The following is a 7963-nucleotide window of genomic DNA, read 5'->3' as shown; positions in this document are numbered from 1 at the left end:
TGAGATCCAGGCAGAGCAGATGAGGAAAGACAAGATTAAACCGGTCTTCAGGAAGAGCTGCCTTATGCAGCCAGTCCTGCTCTCTATTGCCATCAGGGTCAACCACCAGAAAGGGGGCAGAAGGGATTCCAGCATGCAGCCTCATCATCCCATCCCATCCCATCCCATCCCATCCCATCCCATCCCATCCCATCCCATCCCATCCCATCCCATCCCATCCCATCCCAGCAGTTCTGCCCCACTCCCCCTCAGAAAGAGGTGCCAGCAGACCAGGGTGGTTATCTCCCCTAAACTGTCCCTCATACTTCTTCCTTTTCAGGGGAATACCACGTTTCCTGATCCATGCTCTCTTGTCTCTTCCCCAGCCTCCTTTCTCACCTTCCAGTGATGCTGCCCTGCTCATGTAAACCCATCTGGCTCTTGTATTGCTCCCTCTGGGTGCTCCACAGACCCTTTGTCCTCCCCCAGGATCATTCCTTCACCCTTTCATGGCTCACCTGCACTCCCACACACACGTGTACCTGCTTGCCCGTAGCCCTCCTCACCCCTTTGAAAACCAGAGTGGTTGCATTCAGCCAGTCTAGCTGGGCAAGGATGCTGTGCACAGCTGCCCAGGTGTGTTTTGGTGGGCAGGTGGAGGATTCTTGGGGCCTGCTGCATTACAGTTGCATTTCTATATAAAACAATCATATCTGAGTAACTTTATGTTCTGATACATAAACAGACACATAATGTGTGATGTTGCATATGTGTACAAACATTAGCATGCCTGAGATTACCAGTGCATGAATTCATAATATCAATAATATCACCATATGAAAATTTGTACATATTGCTTTATGTCCATATTTATGCACATGCTTTTATTTCTGAGCTTACATTTAAATACCTGAAGATATTTGCATACATGCTACTTTGTACATACAAAGGTATGTAGATATACACATGATCATGAGTGTATACATGATATATAGCTGTATTTTTGTTTCTGTTTGTATATCTCTGCTTGCATTCATATATATATATATATATATATCTATAAATTTGTTTTTATATATGCATCCCTGTGTACTGGTAGTCACCTGTTCCCTCTCTGAAAGCCTGTATTTTTATTGTTTATTTCTACTGGGCAAAGTTTACCTGAACTCCAGCTTTCACATTCATAAAAATAAAAGCAAAATCCTACAGGGGAACTTCTGTAGGTAATGAAGAAGGGTTTTTTTTTCCTTCATATTTTGTTTTGCAAAAAATATCACTCCTTACAGTGATAAGGTCTCAAACCCGGAAAAAGGGAGAGCTTGAACAGTAAAGATAAGATTTTGCTGAAAGCATTAAGAAAGTTAATGCTATTGAACAAATCCTCAAAAGAAATCTGTACCTTTCCAACCAGATGTGAAGGGCAATACTTTTAATATTTTACATGACCATTTGCAAAGGGTAGGTCACAAGTGCTGCTCTGCACAGCTTTACAGTGAAGTGGAAAGAGAGCTCCTTTGTACTCTCCAGTGGCAACTCCCTGCAGAGGTTCCTGGGGGACTCACACGGGAGCTGTGGCTGCTCTGGCCCAGGCCTCTCCAGAGAAAGCTCTGGAAACTGGAGAGGTCACAGAGCTGGCTGCATGGCCTCCTCCTTCCAATCCACATAACTGCAGCAAGTCCTCTTCCCATCATACTTTTGTTTGCTCTGGAACAGCTCTTGCAGTGGCCCTGTTTCTCAGCAAGGTACAGGCCACCTGCTCAGAGGTCAGGGACCAAGAATAAGCTTTGACAAACATCTCCACTACTGAGAAGCTTTGGATTCAAGTTCCCCAGAGACAAGACAGCTTGCAGGAAACAGGCTCAGCAGCACTCCATAGCTTTTGCTCTGTGAGAGCAACAGCATCCCCGAGAAAGCATGGATACCACTTGTTCCAGTAGGGGCTTCGTTCAGGCAGGCTGTACAGGGATGTACTGCATGAAAAACACCATCACAGGTGCTTCTGACCCCACTGCAGTCTGCCTGAGCAGGACAGCAGGGATGAGCTGCCCATGCCACAGCCCCAGGTAGGGCTGAGGTGGTGTTCACAGTGGAAGTCACCACACATCTTTCCAGGAGGCAAAGTGCTTGGCCTCAGGTCAGTGCTTCTGCACAGATTTGTTCCGGTTTAATTGACCAGGTGGGAACAGGGTGCACTTTGTTTGAAAGACATTATACTGCTGAATTAGCTCTCCTGCCAAGTGCATTATCGCTCTACAAACAATGTGAGTATGGGGAAATGCACCTGGGAAAGCAGAGACTAGATGCATGAGGAAGAGTGTAGATTCCTCTGTTGATGACACAGATAAGTAGAACTGGCCATTGAACTAAATTGAACTATTGAACTAAACTGAACTAAAGAAATGAGATGGCAGATCTAGGATAGCAAGGAGCCAGAAGGCAGGGACTACACAGTGGCCAGTCCAATACTCCTGGCAACTGACAGAGCTATAAGAATGGTAATCAGGGAACATATGGGGGAAACCACCCACATGGAAAGACTGAGGAACCTACCCAGCCTTTGAACTTTGTATGTTCAGCCAGTGGTCTTCTCCCCACTAAGCACCAATTTTAAACATCAGTAGTTCCCCTTCTATAAAACTCTGCCCCAGGCAGGCCCAGATGTTTGTAGCCACTGTCCAAGTGCCTTGGTTTCAGTATGTCACATAACCCTCCTCTAGCTGGCTCTTGGCACCTCCTGCATTTGTGCCTTCATCCTCTTCAGGCTGACTGTCTTCTTTTTCCCTTCTTTTTCTTTTGTTAAGTCTGCTTCCATCTCTTCGTGGATTCTCCATCTGCCCTTTCTGTCCTTACTGCTGTGTCTGTTTCCAAGCAGGGTACATCTTTCTATACGCTCTCCCTCAAGATGTATGTCCTTTTTACCCTTCACATCAGTGGCTCCTCCTTTCCCCAGCCACACTCCCTCTCATCATTCCCCCCATCATTTTCCATTGTGTGTGTGCATCCCTGTTCCTCCTCCAGCCTCTGCTGCTGTGATCCCTCACTTGCATCCTAAGGTGAAAAGACAACATGGTCCCCACAGGGTTAAAAGCACAAGTGGGGGTGGGGAGCTGCCCTTCTCTGTCCTTGATTAGTGCCATCAGCCTTTTGGGAGGCAGCAGGTGCCCGGAGGGAGCTGGGCTGCATCCTCATGCAGGCTCTCACGTCCTCAGCACTTAGGGGAGTGCAGCAGCCCTGCTATCAGCTGGGCTAGTGCCAGGCTGGAGGGAAGGAGGGAGGCCACCACGTAAAGCAGACTTTTTGGCAGACACAGCCAGTACCACATGTGAAAACCTCAAACACATGAGGACCAAAGAGGATTTATATGGTGAGTGACTGTACTTTATGCAGCTACAGGATGTTAAGTGTCATTTTCCTTGTACTCAGCTGCTCTGCAGAGGCCCCTTGGTCCCCCATGCTGCTCCTGTATTCCTCTGGGGTGCAATGAGGCTCCTCAAAGCCTTCCCACATTATACCAGGAGTCCCTCCTAGTAATCCTCATTCTGACCCACGTATTCACACATTCATATGTGCATATCTCAGATCCCCAAGCAGCTGAATTTCTAAAGAAGGGAACACCTCACAGCAGTCAGTCTGACAGACATCCGCCCTCTGACAGACATCCGCCCGGGAAAACCCAACCTCCCTGGCAATGGGAATGTGAAGAAACAGACAAAACAGAATTAGATTTTTCAGAAGTAAGAGCAAGGAGCAGGCATCTTCTGTCGAGACATCCACATACCCTCCACTCAGAAACACAGCAGGAGAATTTAGGGGGTAGAAATAAAACATGCCAAAAACAAAGGGGACCTGGCTGAGAGAGACTAAGCATTGAAATTTAGGTGTGATACCAGAGACTATGCCTTTGAGCTAAAGTCCCCCAGCTGAAGGACTGCTATGTTACTTCTACTTCTGGTACAGCCATTTGGAACCTGATATGGGGTAGGGCAGCATCTTGCCAGATTCTCAGTCTTCAGGGTATCACAGAACAATATGTTAAGTGCTTCAAAATATGTCACTAATTGTACACCCTCTCCCATCCACAATGCACATACTCATTACACCACTCCTGGAGCACTGAGAGATCTGGGAATCTGACAGCCTTGATTTTTCACAGCACCCCACTGAAAGGAGTAAAGAGCCTTTATCAGATGTAGAACTGAGACAAAGAGAAACAAAGAGCAGATCCCAGTCTGAGATGCCACAATGCTGAGCACTGCAGCACTGGGACTTTCTCAGTCCCTTAAATGGAAACCAAGAGCCCAGAAGAAGAAAAAACAATACCTTGGGGAGCCATAATACAAAATGACACAGAAGAAAATAGTAAATCCCAGCACTCTCCAGGTTACACTCAGAAGTCAGAACTGCTGAGAAGTGCCTTCCTTCAGAAGGGCAGCCTGCAGCCTCTGCTTTCCCGAACCTGCACTCACCCCTCTCTGTACTTCTAAAAAAAGAGCAGATTCTTTAGTAGTTGCTTTTTCTCCACTGACAGGGTAGCTCTATGGTTGGTTCAATTCCACAGAACAAGAGACCAGTGTTCAGCTTCTCCATTAAGGGAATCATTTTCTACATTCCTAGACACTAGACATGGTGTTCATGGATCCACAAGTTGCTATGGAAGGACAAACCCATGCTGCTCTGAATGCCTGATTACATCTCAAAACCACCTGTTGTAGTCCTTAGAATATACATGTGCTCTGCCTAATGAATTTGAACATGCTTATGGTGAAAAAAGACTAGGAGCCAAGATCACTGCTTTCTGTACCTATGCCAGGTAAGGCAGGAATCAGGCTGCCTCATACCCAATGCATCCTTAATTATCCTTTGTGTGGGGATGTGTCCCACTGCCTGACCCAGAATTTGCAATCACTAACTTCTTAGGGTCTCCACCATTCCAGCTGCCTCCAGTGGTGAGACAGGCTTCCTATGGAGGCTTTTTTTAATGAAAACACACTAATCATCACTGTGTTTCATGTCATGTCTGACCTCTAGTAGGGATGCAAACCGTGTTTTCAGAAATAAAGCAATGACACAAAATTGCCTCCAGCACATGAGAGTCACTGAGTGTAGGTTTTTTTTGGAACATGTTGTTTTAGGTGTAGTTGCCTAAAAGCTGCCTCTATCCCTCTTCAGATCCATAAGCCACTGTATTGAAGTCTGCCTTAACTAACAAGCACTGCAGTACCTGTCCCAAGAACAAGCAGTGGTGGAGTGCAGCCTACTTACACCAAATTCTTAGCTCCAGCCAGTGTCCTGGCACTACAGCCAGTTACACTTCTTTTCTGCAACTTTAACTCATCTGTTTTTCTAGACCTTGTGGCAGCACAGTGACCGAGACAATAAAACAGAAAAAGAGATTAAGAAGAATTGAAGCAAAAAAAAAAGAGGAAGGAACTATCTGTCTTACACAAAATAGACAGAAAAAGAAAGAGAAAACCAAGGTGCAGGTTAAGACAATGTGACAAATAAACAGCAAAATAAATATATTTGTGAAAGCAAGTACAAGGATGTAATAAAAATTAAGAAAAAGAGAAATAGAAGAAAATGGCTGATATAGAAACACATCTCTAGTAGGAGATAGATATTCTTCTAATTCTCAGAAAGTTGCCGGACAGTATAAGGGAAGTATGTTCTTGCAGCATTTTTGTGTCCAGTGAAGCAATTAGTGCAGCACTGGGTGACAGGGACAGAATGTGTGCACGATTCCTCCAGTGCCCATAGAAGGATTTTCTTGTTGGGTGAAAGACCACGACGTCAGCAAGTCAGTAATGTTCAGGTCTTCAAAGAGTCCCTTGGTTAAGTATCTCCTGCACTATCCCTGATGTTAAGTGCAGACTGTGCAGCTCTTCTGTCACAAAGGCACAGGGCACATTCAGCTACCCTATGCCAAGAGTTCAGGTTTCCCTGGGAATTTGGGACCCTGAGCCAAACCACCTTTAACAGGTCCAAAGACTTATCAGATAACACATTCTTTAGCCTTTCAGAAGAATCACTGGATCAGACAGAGAAGACAATGTGCTAGTCACATGAGACCCTAAATCCTGAACTGACCTAAAAATGCAGTGAAGCTCAAAACTCTCTGAATAACATATTTATCTGCAACTGATTCCTGATCAAGCATTGATGCAAGATTTCTGGAAACACCTTAAACTGCAAAGTGAAATGTAGTAGTAAAATAAATGTCTGACCACTGCTGCCATTATCTGATGTTCATACAGCAGACCCAAGCCTCCCCAAATTCCACCCCATTCTGTGCCAGGCTCAGTGAAAGATCTGGAATTATTTTCCCATGGCAGCCACTCCTCTGATTCTTCCAGAGTTCACCCCACAGAGCTTAGGATATTGCAGAAACCAACAAATGAAACTACTGATGACATGATCTTCAGAGCTTGGAGCCAGCTAGAGATGCATTATTAATAGGATTAATTAGTCCTCCTAAGGGTCCAACTTAAATCAGGATGACACTGTAGAAAGCACTGTATGTATAAAAAGAGAGAAAGAGAGACTATATCCTGAAGACTTATCTCAAGGTCTACATACATAAGGCAAAAGAAGAAGTATTAATTCTGTTTTGCTGGTATGGAAACCTGACATGTAGTGACTACATTGCTTGGCACAAGAGAAGATCTGTGATGGAGCCATAAATGAAATCCCAATATCCAGAGACCCAGACCAGTGTTTCACCAGCTAGGTAATCCACAGTCTCCCTCTGGACTAAAAGCAGAGACCATGACACAGGCAGCTGCCCGGTCTGCTAAACAGAGCCACAAGTGCTGTATGTTCAGTGTTGTTTGTTTTCATTCTTGATTTCATGCTCCTTTACTTAGTTGAAGCCTCTGGCACCAACAAACAATTTTCTGGGATGCAAGAAAGTATAGTTATGGATCATAAACCCTCACTTGCCTGCTGGGAATGTGCATAGCTGATGCTATCGGGGGAACATGCACATGTCAGATTCTGTCCATCTAGCCCAGACCAGAAACAAGAAAATGACCTTCAGAGTCACGTGTCAAATTTTTGTGGTTAGACGACTGAGAAGCTGATGTTGCAGGAGGACACTCTTCCTAAACTAGGAAGAAAAACAAAGCCACTCACTGGCTGGTGTTACACACCAAAAGAAGTTAGGATACAGCCTTGGGAAATTACTGCACACAGCATGGAAGTATTGTTGAGACAACTATGTGAGCCTAAGCATATTCTTACTTTTTACTGAGAGGAGTAAGAGCTGCTGAGTACTGTGGCATTGTTCCTAAACAGACAGACTGCCTCCTCCCAACAGCTAAGAGAGGACCAAGCTAAACACTGAAGAAATCTACTCCTGCAGCCCTATGGCCATTTCTCCCTCCTGGGATTTTCAAAAGGCTAAACCAAACCTCAGGGGCTTGAAGAGCAGCAAAAGGTCTGCCAGTCACAGAGACACACACAACATGACATGCTTGAATACCGTACAACCTTTTCAGTCTCTAATTTTGGCTCCCTAATCACCAAATATCTGGACTTGATGTAAACTGTTGTGGCGAAGCAGGTTTATATGAATTCAGTGTGCTCTGTGGAGATCAACTGTCTCCTCCTGCCAGGCAGCAGGTGTGTACATTAAACCTGCCCAGCCCTTTCCATCCATCAGTTTTCAAGGTGCCCAAAAGACAGCAAGGAGGTAATTTTGGGTCTTCAGTTTTCTTACAAAAAGACTACAAAGATCCAGAGACTCAAGTGGCTCTCAGGCAATAACTGGTGCCCACTATTCCCAACAGGTACCAACTTTTCCAGTTCCACTCTGTTTTCCCTCCCATCACAGGCTCAGCTGTTGGGCAATTATGTTTCAACTTCCCCAAACCAATGAAGGTGTTTGAGATACCTAAGTGAGGTAACTCTACAGGCAGAATCTCTGATGGGGAATACGAAGCTCCTTTCCATTATGTAAGGTAGATAACTTATTCCCTCTGCTTTA

This window comes from Molothrus aeneus, chromosome 2, assembly GCF_037042795.1.
Source record: "Molothrus aeneus isolate 106 chromosome 2, BPBGC_Maene_1.0, whole genome shotgun sequence".
Taxonomy (NCBI): Eukaryota; Metazoa; Chordata; class Aves; order Passeriformes; family Icteridae; genus Molothrus; species Molothrus aeneus.
The sequence above is the reverse complement of the archived record's forward strand: the minus strand, read 5'-3'. Positions refer to the sequence as shown.